This window comes from Typopeltis vanoorti, chromosome 15 (assembly GCF_054136105.1).
Source record: "Typopeltis vanoorti isolate ZY-2024b chromosome 15, IOZ_Tvanoo_1.0, whole genome shotgun sequence".
Taxonomy (NCBI): Eukaryota; Metazoa; Arthropoda; class Arachnida; order Uropygi; family Thelyphonidae; genus Typopeltis; species Typopeltis vanoorti.
This window is the reverse complement of record NC_143563.1, coordinates 95,849,595-95,863,346: the sequence shown is the minus strand read 5'-3', so window position 1 is coordinate 95,863,346 and position 13,752 is coordinate 95,849,595. Positions and strand designations below refer to the sequence as shown.

Here is a 13,752-nt window from a genome sequence, read left to right as displayed (position 1 = left end):
TTGTTTCGAACTTGACATATTTTTTTCGATAAATTAATACGATAAGTTTCTGAGTTCAAAGAGTGAAAGACTTCCGTTCAATTCTTGAATGAAAAATGAAGTGTATCAGTGGGGTTTTTATATTTCCTTGGATAGGTTTAAATTAAAACAATTTTAGACCATTAAAACGCCATTACAAGGCTAGTGACATTCATTTCTGAATTTGATACTTGTAATAAAATTTTATTATATAATGGAAAGACTGAATTACTTCCGATCGTTAAAGAATACTTTATCATCCCCCACTTGCCCGTACAGCAATAAACGCTAGTGGGAAAAGCAAAGCAAAAATCGAAATGGTTTCTAGTTGCTAAGCAAGTTAAACATTTTGTAGATTTCAGTGACCTGCTGGAGTTAATTATTGTTGGGAAAAAGATATTGGGATGTCCACATGAACCTTCACAATCAGCGAGATCCTCTGATCTTCAATTGAGAATATATTTTATCAATTCTCAGTTACTATTTTAGATTTTTATATTGTTCAGTACATACTGTTTATAAAGCTTATAAAAAGTTTCAGGCATCATAAGGTATCCATAAATCATATCCACAGCCTCTAACAAATATTTTATTTTTATATTACGTTCTAGACTTCGTATTGTAAGTCTTAGATGCAAGTTCTATTTAAGACAAAGGTGGTTAATATGGTGAAGAATTTTATGAACTGATTATTCTATGAATTTTTCTATTCTAAGAGAGAGAGAGAGAAAATAAAATATTCTTAAGTTGCTATCTATCTCTTTATTATTAATTGCTTAAACAATAATATTCGTATAGTTTCAGGGGAAAAAAAAATCACGATATAAATTATCAACAGAGCTTCCGTAGCTCAGTCGGTATAGATGAAGCCCTTTGGTCGGAAAGACCCGGATTCAATTCCCGTGCATTTTCGAGTGTCTTTTCACTCCTTGACGTGAGGAACTTTTATCTGGTCTCTTTCGACTAAAGGTGAGTTAAGCCGGTCTCATACGGAGGTAGGGGGTTTTTTCACTTGGAAACTCGGGTTTTTTCGTCCCTCAAAACAGACAAACCGGTCCGTGAACACACATGGCTAAAGACATAGGACACGCCGGGAATAAGGATTGACCGACCTATTCTGTGGGATTTCCGGTTTCGAATCGTAACAGGCTACTAGGCTTATACGTAAAAGGAAGAAGAAGATAAATTATTAACCTTTCAGACGACTTAGATACGTAAGTCTATCTTCCTTTACCATCATCAGTTTCCTGATATGTACCCTCAGGAGGTGTACAGGATATTATGATATTATTACATGAAAAAGTTATATCATTACTAACTTCCGATCAACAATTTTCTCCAAATCTATCAAGACTCCAATATCGTCATATATTTCAATCTTTAGAGGCACTTTGAACTCCATTAATCCACCTATATCTTGGTCTTCCTTTGGTTCTTTTCCCATTCTTGCATCACACACACTTGTTTTGCTAACTTTTCTCTCCCATTCTGTTTAGGTGACCATACCACTTTACATTAGCCATGCTCACACATTCCTGAATGGTAACACTGCCAAGTTCCCCACTAATATCTTCATTTTGAATGTGATTCTATCATTAATTTTCCTCAAAACTCTAATATACGTAATCCTTCGTTTTTGATCAAGTATTTTATTTCGAACGTAGTTCTGCGATACATAACTTAAAATTGGTTTGAACACTGTTTTGTATACTGCTAGTTTGGTGTTTTGACTAATTTCTTTTTATTCCATATAAATTTATTCATTTCACGTCCTACCATTCTACCATTGCTGATTCTGTTGTCTATTTCCGTATTTAATTTGTCATCGCTAAAAAGTGTGCCTAAATAGCTGAAATGACGTCTCACATGTTCTGCAGGTCCCCGCGCCGTTTTCAGAATGCAGCTGATATTTTCGATGTTCCTGCCTATCTTCACTGTTTATTGGCAATTTTCATACCAAAATCGAATGCAACGCCATCTGTATAAAGAGCTGAGATTAACATTTCCAGTTTTGATATCAAATTTAATACCAGTTTTCTTCATAATGTGATCCATACAGATGCAGATTAACCGAAGACAGTGTGTAATCTTTTGTCTTACACCTACAAAAACTACTACAAATCCTTATTATATTCCAGTAAAGTAAGGTGACAGTTTTCACACTGTCACCTTACTGTCACCAAACCATCATAGCTACATATGTTTAGAGTGTGTGATAAACTGTAAATAAAATACAACGAAACTCCATTCATATCCAGTTATTTCAAGGCTTTATAAAGTTTATTTTTGCAATATTTACTAACAGTTAATACGTGTGGTAAGTTTATTGCGAAACTTAAAAGAGAGTTTTATTCAGTTGGGCATTCTCCACCTCCTCTTGTTCTGCCTTACATTTTCATCAAAGTCGTGGATTCAAATCCCTTTCATCATTGGATCACGAGCCATTAAAAAACACATGAAACTTTAGTTCGCGCCAAAGAAAATTGCACTTGTTTACGACCTGTGCATTCACGAGCTCGTCACGGTGTGTAGCAGCGCTCCTATTCCTTTCCGAGCCACATTCCATCCTCCTAAAAAAAAAAGAAGGGGGCGAACTGCCGTGATTCGATAAAATGGGATTAGGGCAAGCAATCAGCGTCTGTTAGTAGGACCCCATCTGACACCACCAGCTACCAAACAGGCTAATCAGTGTCGGCGGACTCCGATTTCAGCACATCCTCGGCTCACCATCCTTGTTGACAGTTATGACAAGCTGATGCTAACCAAATGGCTGTTAAATCACGCTAGACGCTTGCGTGTAATTGCATTTCCTTCAGCATGCGTGTCCTTTGACGCAATGGGCGAACTGTGTAAACTCGAACAGAGTAGTAAAAGAGTGACAGGAGCTTTGTTGCAGTGAAATATGAGTGGTAGCCAGCGAACGGGGGGAGTACCAGCTTGTTACTTCTCATATGACAGAGACCATCAAAATTTAATAAGATGAAAATTTCAACACGACAACCAATTCAAGGACAAGATGAGAAGGGATTCATGGCAAGGTAGCTATCTACCTGCTCACAACGGCTTAAATTTCATACACAGTGATCATGTATTAATTAAATATTCTGCAATTAACCTTAAAAATTGATTAAAAAACTAACTAAATTAAAAATATGAAAATCTTGACCACTGGTGAAAGGGTTGCTATAGTAACACAATCTTGACCGCTAGTTGATGTAACAACATACGAAAATACATCGTATCCGGAGTTTGGACATCTCATTAATAAGAACTCATTTTCCTATATTTATTTAGTTCTTTTTCTTCTAATATTGTTCATCCTGGAAAAGAAGACACTGCGATGTCTTCCAGTTTATTTTATACACAGGAATTTCCTTTATGTATTTTGGAAGTGTGCCAATAAATATTACTCGAATGCTAGAAGTTAGTCATTACCAACTTAGAGGTGTGAGAAATGTGTCAATGCCTATATGAGGCATTAAAATACATCGCTAATTTAACTATACACATTATTTTTAAATAAAAGGTTATTATCTGTTGTTATCAATTAATTGCCTGATATCTCTCAAATTAATAAGTCAATGAAAAGAAGATTTATATATATTACGTAAACGAGGGTGCGATAAGGTATTATACAGTACCGAACGGTAGTTGTTAAGCTTAATTATCCTCAAATTCTCAGACCAACGTTTCTTGCAAAGTGCAGTAAAATATGTATAATCATCGTTATTACTTACTTCTTCAACAATACACGTATAGTTTACTAATTTCAGGTTTATCAGGCATTTATTGTCATTTCCTCTCTACTGTTGTAATGTTCGTGTATTCATATTTTTGTCGAGTTGTCATATGTTGCAAAGTTAACTAGAAACTTCTTTCAAAACCCATCGTGGGGAAAGAAGAAACAAGTTATAAGCTGTTAACAGTATACAAACTTGTCATCGCTTTTAATACCTCCCAGCATTTAAAATAGCACACACGTGTCTGTCATTTAGGCAATCTATGAATTAGGAATGGAAGCCAATGGAACACTAAATGCCCTTGACGATTGACATAAAGTCATATTAGAGATTTGTCATTGAAATTATAGTGATTTATAAAACTAAATCACATACATAATATCAGAGAACGTTCTCAACAATAATAATATTTCTAAATGCGTATACGAGTAGTGAAAGCGATATAACATTAAACAGGTCTGTTTTTAGCTGATAATATTTCTCTTGTTCTTTTAATTCTAATAGCCCTTTTATTTTTCGATGCGCTCGATATGAAACTTCTAATTATTTTATAAAATAAAAATGTCTTTATTTATTAAAAATCGATACTCTTAACTAGAAAGTCAAATATTTGATCTAAATTGATACACCATTTATTTTTTCAAATACCCATCTAGTTAATTGCGCACAGGCGAGGTGCATAAAGGGAGCAAGATACCCTTGACCAGATACCCCTGGAGGGTAATGGATGGCAATGATGTAGCCAATGATCTGTAGCCAAAATGATCAGAACTTTAATAGCTCAATATACTCCAGGAGGGTAATGCTGTAGCCATGATCAGAGCTTCAATAGCTCAATAACACCTTATCCTTACACTTTCCTCTACAGATAACGGGGAAGATGAAAAGCATTCTTGCTTCGCCCCTTTAAGCCAGTCCTAATAAGGACTATATATATATATATACACACGCGGGGGTCTGGAAAGTTCTGATAAACACCTAGAACAAAAATTATATTTAAGCAACTGATGTAATCACAAGAAAGAACATATCTTAAAATCCTTCAACCCACGTGTTTCATCAAATTGTAATAATTTGTTCTTTTAGGATATATAAGCAGACATAAAATTAATTAATTTGTCTTTTAGGTGTTAATCAAACTTTCCACCCCCTATTTCCTAGTCAAAAAAAAAAAAAAAAAAAGCAGTTGATTCAGATAAGAATCCATCTGCTTCCTCGTAAAGACTTGGGGAGGCTGCGTCAGTCTGTTGGTTTCCCTGTCAACAGGAAGTTTCTAGACTAGTTATAAACTTTATCTTTTTTTAAAAAATAATACACATTACTTTTCTCAATTAAAAAAACGTCATCAGAATAACTATGCCTTGATTGTTTTACATATTCTTAAAGTCAATTTTTAGTTTGGGACCGGAAGTCTCGTCAAGAACATGCAAAATACCATTTCGATAATTTAATTAAAATTCAGAACAACTCTGCGTTCTGATATTTCATTCACGTCACGAACCAACCCAAACGTGTGACAAATGCTAATATACGTGATTTCATTTAGACCGTTCCATCGAATTTTTTTTATTATCATTCATGCGTACCGTCATACATTCAAATTACTATATAGTTGGGGGCAGTTGAGGCATTCTCAATACACCGTTAATTACAGCTAGTATTGACTTTTACAAATTTTATTAAATTCTTTCAAAGTCAAGAATGAAGTGTTATAATTAGCAGAATATATTATTTTCTATATGATTAGAGATACTCCCCGTTCCCAACACCACTACCTCCACTACGCACTTTTATTAGCAACTGTCTTGCTTCTTAGGACTCTATTTATTCTTAAAAACATAATTATAGCAGTATCAACGTTAAACAAATAGATATTCCAATTGGGTATCCTCCAAAAGCGGAGTAACCGATGTAATGGGTTTCCAAACAGAGGAATATTTTAGTGTACGCCCTTTCTTTTCTTAATTTTTTTATTTTTATTTAAAAAATTAAAAATATTTATTCACCTAAAATGTTTTCATAAACTGCTATATTTAAAACTAGTTAACTTAAAGTTGTACTAATATTATTAAGACAAAAAATTAATACGTCATACAAACCATATACTTTTATATATAATTAAAATATATTAATATCTTGACTGCATTAAATGCAAATTAAATTATGGACTTCCAGGGTAACAAATGCCGATGAAGTTCTAACTGAGGCTCAGCTATTGCTGTTACCTAGCCATGACTAGAGCTTTTTAGCTCAACAACATCCCATCCACACAGGTTTTCTTCATTCAGATGAAAGAGTCAAGGACTCAGTCCATCGCCCAGATCTTATTTAGCTCAACAACATCCCATCCACACAGGTTTTCTTCATTCAGATGAAAGAGTCAAGGACTCAGTCCATCGCCCAGATCTTATATAAGAACTATAAGGAAATGCAAATTAAGAGTATTAAGATTAAGAGTGGACAGAGGATGGTAACAGATCGCCAGTAAAACTTTAAACTGAGGCTCGGCTATTGCCGTTACCCTGCTATGACCAGAGGCCATAGCTCAATAACACCCTATCCATACATTTTCTTCTACAAATAACTGGGAATATGAAAAGCATTCTTGCTTCACCCATCTAGCCAACAACAACAATAATAATAATAAAAAAATGCAAACTGGCATAAGAACCCAGGGTAACAGATGGCAATGCCAATGAAGTTTTAACTGAGGTTTGGCTATTAGCCGTTACCCAGCCATGACTAGAGCTTTTAGCTCAATAACACCCCATCCACACAGATTTTCTTCAATCAGATGAAGGGATAAAGAGTCAAGGACTCAATCCATCCCCCACCCAAAAAAATGCAAATTAAATTATTAAATTAAAACATAAATGTATGGATTAAAATACCATATAATTCGAGTGACTGAGAAAATTAAAATTGGGTAAAAATTAGCCTTTAAAATTAGCATCCAAAATTTTAGTAAAGGATTATTTTTTTTATTTAAAAACTACTTTGAAGTTGTAATAAGTTTATCCTCTCCTCCAGTTTATGTCACTTAATTTATACACTTATAGTTGTTGGAATTCAGATTTCTCATTCGCGCAGAGTATTTCCTGAAAAACAGAAATTTCGTGAATATCATTAAAGTTATTGAGAACGCTATGAGGAATAATTCTATAATATGCAACATGAATATACTAAAGAACATTATCTTTTTTAACAGATTTAAAAAAAATAACTTAATTCTCTACATATTGATAATTAAAACACATCCTTGTGATGCCAAAGACACTAAAGATATCAAAAAACTTCTCAACCCCCCCCCCCCTCCAGGATATCAAACGCTGCTTTTAATTGTTTTTGGTTACAATAAAGTACGTTGTTTGAAGATTATTTTTAGAGAGATTGTAGATATTCACAACTGTTTGAGCGATTTAAATGATTAGATTTAATTTATTTATTTATACGATTAAACTTTGATTATCATCTTAGAAATAAATACTCGGGGCTTACTGAGGATTTGATGTGGAGATGAAAGTGACATAAATATGAAAATTACAAAATACCTAAATTAAAAAAAACAACAACAGACTAATTTTAATTGATATCCCTAATTTGCAAGATCGGTATTATTATATAATAACAGTATAGAACTTGAGAAACGTGGAGATCTGAAATTTTTATTTCTAAAATATGAAAATATCTCGTTCCACGAGTATAGACTGTTTTTAAAAGCCAATATGACGTATGCTGTGCAATTGTTTGTAAAAATTTTTGTTATGGCTTATTTTAATTTTTCTAAATCTTCCTTTGACAGAGAGTTAATTTGCATATTGGTTTTATGTACTGGAGAGGGCCACAGTAGATTTCCATGACTTTTTTTTTTTTTTTTTTTTTTTTTGAGAACTGCTAATTTTACCTTTTCCGCGCAAGATATGTAACATTACATTATCATTAAACGAAAATATTTGTAATATTCTTGCAAAACTATATGGATGAACAAAATGTATTTTGTGAAGGAAATAATGCACATTTGATTTGTGAAATATCATTTTTCAATCGACTCTTGTAGTGAAGCTGTTTGTGCTTAATTTGTCTTAAATAGATTGATTGTTACGCTGTACTGTTCAATTACACAATTATGCAGGTTTCATAAGACACGTTCTACCGTATATGTGTGTCGTAACTTATAGATGTGAATAAACTTGGTACCCGCCTAACACAGTCACGAGGGGATGGCATATTTGCTTTTGTGCTGGAAGACTTTCATGAGACATATTATAAATCCTTCACTCTTAGCTTAGATGTTTAAATAGTTTAAATAACGTCAATGTTGTTAATAAGTTTTGAGTAATTTTACGAGTATAAATGTCCAAATTTTTGAGTCGTCGGCATTACTGAGCATCCCTATGGTCTTGATCTAGATCTGGAATAAAATCTCTACATAAAAGTTAAAACTTAAGAGGCATTTTTCAAATGGGCAGAGAGAGAGAGAGAGAGAAAGTTTAAGAACCACTAACCATGTTTATTCGTACTATATTATCGTTTAACAATAATATAGTACGAGTTTAACATTATAAAGAAAAATAAAACTCAGTAATAGTACCCCAGTCGAAGTTGCCTAGGTGATAGTTGCCCTAGTGACAGATGAAATCAACTGAGGAAATTAAAACAAAAATAAAATCACATTAAGAACCAAGCCACCACCTGCCGTTAGTTTACTGGCAACTGAAATACGCTATCTACACCTGCCTCCACCTTTTATCTTTCTCTTCATATTAGCGTTATACCTCAGTTCTTTCTAACGACTAATATTCAGATTTTTTTTTTTTTTTTTTTTTTTTTTTTGCGCCTAATGTTTTATTTCCTCCTTCCAATGGTTATAATTAGGTGAAACAGATCCGATAATAGTGTATTTTGTACTATAGAAGTTATCAGAGATACGATCACATAACCGATGTTAGCCACGTGTCGGTGTTATTCTCTCACCAAACAGGTGTTTTAAAACAGGAAGCTATTTTTCAGTAAACCAATAGAAGGTGCAGTGAGTACACGGCAGATAGTATACTAGTGATAAGTGCATAGTAATTCAAACCGTTTTTACCTCTTTTTCCTGTTAGGAGGAATAAAGCCAGTTCCTAGTGATGTGTTCGGCGTTAAGTGTTGCATGTTTACTTTCAACGTAAACATGGAGGGTATTTGTACTCTCTACTGGGTATTTCACCGTAATACCGAATAATGGAGAGATGAAATATTTGATTAGCTCCGACATAAATGTAGTTCTTTTAGTGGGATTTTTAAAACCAAAGCGGACTGTTTTAGGTAAGTCTGTTTACAATTTGGAAAGTTATTTTCCTTTCAGTACAGTTCGAATAAATAGTGGATGAATTGAGGTGTGTGTGTGATCGTAACATTTTTTGAAATCATGAATCACTTTTTCTTATTTATCGTTTTTATGTTTTTCATATTTGAACAGCAGATAGAATTGATGTTGAGCGTAACATGATCAACTGCTGTTAAATAAATGGCCTTTATACGCAGCAAAGAGTGCAGAGTACAACTATTTAGTCCCAGGTTTAATGGGCGTGATTTCATTTTCTTTACGATAAATACAATTGCTGCAGTTAATGATTTATGCTATCCATTTCTGTATGTACAGTGACTCCTGTTTCTCACATTATATCCCTGTCAACACCAGTTAATAGAACAGTTCACTGTTTATTCGCCGAGTTGTTTTCACTACAGATTATTGTTCCTGAGAAATGGAGACGTAAATAGAGCTTGATATTAAAAACCAAATAGTAAATCAAATATTTCAAAAAAAGTAAATGATATAATGACACTAATTTATTTTCCCTTTATTCCTTACCAATTACGAGCCAAATAGTTATTAATGTAACCAAGTGAGAAAGTTTTTTTCACCCACCCTCTCGAAAACATTATAAACCGACGATAGAAGCCAGCATGAACCCTAGTCTATATGGCGAATATTGTCTTTCTTTGTCATGACACCTCGGCTTCCAGTACGCAAGGTAGCACACACACCCAACCCTAAAAATAACCAACTGAAATATCAACAGGCTTCCATGTAAAAGAACTTATAGTATTCGAACTTATAGTATGCTAGTTGCAGTATAATATATGAATATACGAATAAAATAATTTTAATAGAATGAATTAATGAAATTTTAATTCGAATCCCACCGTGACATGGAGTTTTGCAAATGTCTTTAGATGGGAGATGAATTTCACCGTCCGGTGTGAGACCACTTCTCTCCTTACTCTAGGGCTGAGAAGCTTGAAAGAATTCCTCGTTTGGTCTCTAGAGCAAAGGAACCGGATTATCTTAATCCAATACACCCGCATTACTAAATGTACAATAGGTTTGAATTATACCGGTAAGATTCTCATTAAAAATAAAATGACGATTGAGTTTTTGATTTTTGTATAATCTTGGATCATACAGAATATGTTTTTCAATAAACGACATATTTCCACATTTATGTTTAGTGTTTGGAAGTGATTCAAGCAATTAAATCCATTTTAGGCACGTTTCTTATAGACTGTTATAGATAAGCACCAATAAGAGTCTTTTGGTCCACCAGTTGGTAATTATCCCAACTGGATTCTTAAAAATCCTTCCAACATCTTCTGGAATGTTCATATTTTTCGTTTTTGTTTGTTTCCGTTAGACCACAGACAGAAGCCATTAGGACAAAAAGTATCGAAATTATACATTGTTATAACTCCACTGGAACGTATTCGAATTAAAAGAAAAAATAGCGAGACCAATACGCTAACCACCAAATTATATCACTATTTGTAGTGATAAAAGTAGGCTAAACAAAATTATATCTAGAGATACAAGTCAAAAACCGATTATATAAGTATTTCACTTATTCCAATCGTCATTGCTTTTTTTTTCAAAACAATAGAAATATTAAAAAAAAACCCAACTCTGATCAATATACTGTATTGTAATATAAGCAGTTATAAGAGATACTAACCTTAACATTAATGCGCGGAATGCTAACTGTGTAGGGGTTTCGCTTGTTCATTCTACTATGCTACTGGTTCAATGCCTTAAAGAGAAGTTCTTTCTTTTCATTTTTTTGGTAATATGATTTAAAATAATAGTAATATATGTGTGTATGTGCATTTATGCAAAATAGTACTTTTGCAAATTAAATTATAAAAATATAAATTATGCATGTAAATAGATAAATATCAAAAATTACCAGTTGTCTAAAAGTCAGTTTTTTTTTTTTAAATCTAATATTTATTGTAGCTTACGGATTCTTGCTCTACTAAAAAGGGAAATAATTGAAGGTAACTTCGGGTCATGCACGATAACAATTTAGTCACAATTCACAACAATAATGAATAAGTACTCTGTGCCTTAAAGATTCAGAGTGTTCATACTTCAATTGTAGCTTAATTACTGGGACATCTTCCATCGTTGTTGCACTAATTAATTTCACAACGCAGGAATGAGATTAGTATAGCATATGCATACAAATCTCTTTCGATTTTCTTTCCCCTAAATAATTTATAAACAGAAAAGTTGGATCGATGATCTAGAATTTCGATCTGTTAAGATGAACCGTATCATTAAATAATTAAATGTGTAAGTAATTAAATATTTTATTACATTTGATATTGAGCTCAACGAGACTTCAATTACAACCTCCATTCTGTCCACTGGAATTTAATTTTAAGAATTCCTCTATCGAAATTACACAAATTCCGATGAAGCGAATGGAATCCCAATAAACGAAGAGTCATAGGAAAATCATATTGAGACACAAAACATTGAAACCGTTTTTTACATAAGCATGTTGTGCTTATTACTATCTAAGTGGAATTATTTAATTATGAATATGAACAAAACAATCGTAAAAGGGTGTTTTAGAATAGCATAGTTGTTTAACGATGTCATTCATTACCATATCAATTGAACCTTGACCTGCTCTTGGCGGGCGTATGGTAGATGGTTTATTTGTCGTCATTCGACTGAAACAAAAACAGAGATATCTTAGTCAAAATCCTAAATTTATGTATACATAATGTTTGCTTTATAGCATTTATTTTATTCAATTGTATACCAATGATCGTCCAATTTGACAAATATACCTGACTTTTTTACTTCGATTCATATCAGGATTTTTATAATTCACTTTCCTTTTCATTTGATTCAGATTAATTAACAATGATTGAAATTGTTTCGCTAAATATGATAATATCGGATGGAACCATTCTTTTTTGGTTTATCTTAAATGCTATTCTGCATTCAGGTTCAAAGCCAGGAATCTATTGGATAACGAAGTAAATAAAATTAAAATGGCGCGATGTTGCCCAACAAATGCTGACTGTTAAACAGTAACAACAAAGGAGATAAGAACTTAAATACATTTCAATTGTTTCTACGCATACCAAGAAGACAGTTCGACTGTACATACGCCATAAAAGTGCTGAGAGCATTTCTGCCCCTATTAGTCATTTTATGACTAATAAAATATTTTATGAGAACTAATCTATGATTTATGGGTTTAGATTCTCGCAGTTCATTGCAAATCAGTTTAGTTTATGCTAAACCTAACTTTATATTAGTTTTACTGTTATGGTTACTTCGAATAAATTATTTAATCACCACCATACTTATTATAATGGTATACTTCTATTAACTAACCAAAATTATAAATTAATCTATTTTTAAAGTTTTTGACAATACGTATTTCAAGGCCTATTGTTGAGATTTTAAATGTCCTTATTATTAACTCATCTTTAAAAAAAATTATCTAAATTCCATAAGAAATTATTTTTTTTAGTAATTAAGTGTAGTGTTACATATTACTTGAAATAAATAATCATAATAAGAATCCTAAGACATTCAAGAATTACTATGATTGAAGCAAATGACAATACCAGGAACAAACTTGAAAGAATAGTTCTGAAATCTCAATTAAAATGTCGATTACCCAAGGATTGTTGATTTCAGGTAACAAAAGAGTAGAAAGAACAAATCTTTGTTGAACTATTTTTTTTCGACAATTGAATGGATTTCAACAATAATTTCATTGTTGAAATAAAACATTATAATTTATTATTATGTGCTTTGATTATAAAAAAAAAACGAATAATAAAATAATAGAGAATAAACATGGTATTGCACGTTTGTCTATATATATAGATAGATAGGCAATTTCGTCTCTTTCTGATTCCTATTTTAGATATTATAAAATTCCTTATTAGATATTTATCGCTAGAAGAAACATTAGAAATATATAAAGACAGGTACAAATAATCCATTTTATTTCGTAGATAATCCAATTGCTACATTCATGCAAAAGAGACCTCTCTTCACTGCGTTTTGTGATCACGTTTTTACATAAAATTCGAAATATGTGAAATACAACGATGTACTTTACATTTCAATCGCGCTAATTTCCTGAAACACCAAATACCAGTCTGTTACTGAACTGTGTTCTGCATCAACGTAATGTCTGCTGCGGTCAATGTACTAGAAACAAAGCAAACTAAATATGCACGACAGTCATTAAACTGCTGATCTGTGACTAATAGAAGAGATTGTCTCCTTTACTAAGGCATCCGTGAATTCGTGTCCTTCAACCTGAAAACATGGAAGAGTATCCGTTCCAAATCAGAGAAGTGAGAAAGTCGACACACACAAAGATTATCGTTATAATAAAAAGTGAACACATATCGTAGCGTTATCTGACAATCCAGACAGAATCCTGTTATAAACATTGCACGTAATATAATTATGAACAGTGCTGATACTTAATTTGTTTTAAAGGATTATTTAAATAGTGGAACAGGATGTTTTTTTAAAATAAATAATAATATGAATGAGTGCTTTACTAATGAAAATAGAGACTCGTGTTTGGGGGGGGGGATTCTATTTCTGTGTAGGTTCGGAGTGCATCATATTATATACCAATTGGGTGATCTAGCGTAGAGAGAAAATTTAAATACATAAATTAAAAAA

General features: G+C 32.6%; 1 protein-coding gene across 4 annotated transcripts in view; it reads left to right on the top strand.

Moving 5' to 3' along the window:
* Positions 1–8,911: 8,911 nt before the first annotated feature.
* LOC150098998 (uncharacterized) overlaps positions 8,912–13,752 on the top strand; it is a 110,988-nt gene continuing 106,147 nt past the window's right edge. For all 4 annotated transcript variants that reach the window (XM_090405330.1, XM_090405332.1, XM_090405331.1 and 1 more), the window contains exon 1: positions 8,912–9,065. The gene's annotated coding sequence lies outside the window, so the exon portion shown is untranslated. The remainder of the gene's footprint in view (positions 9,066–13,752) is intronic.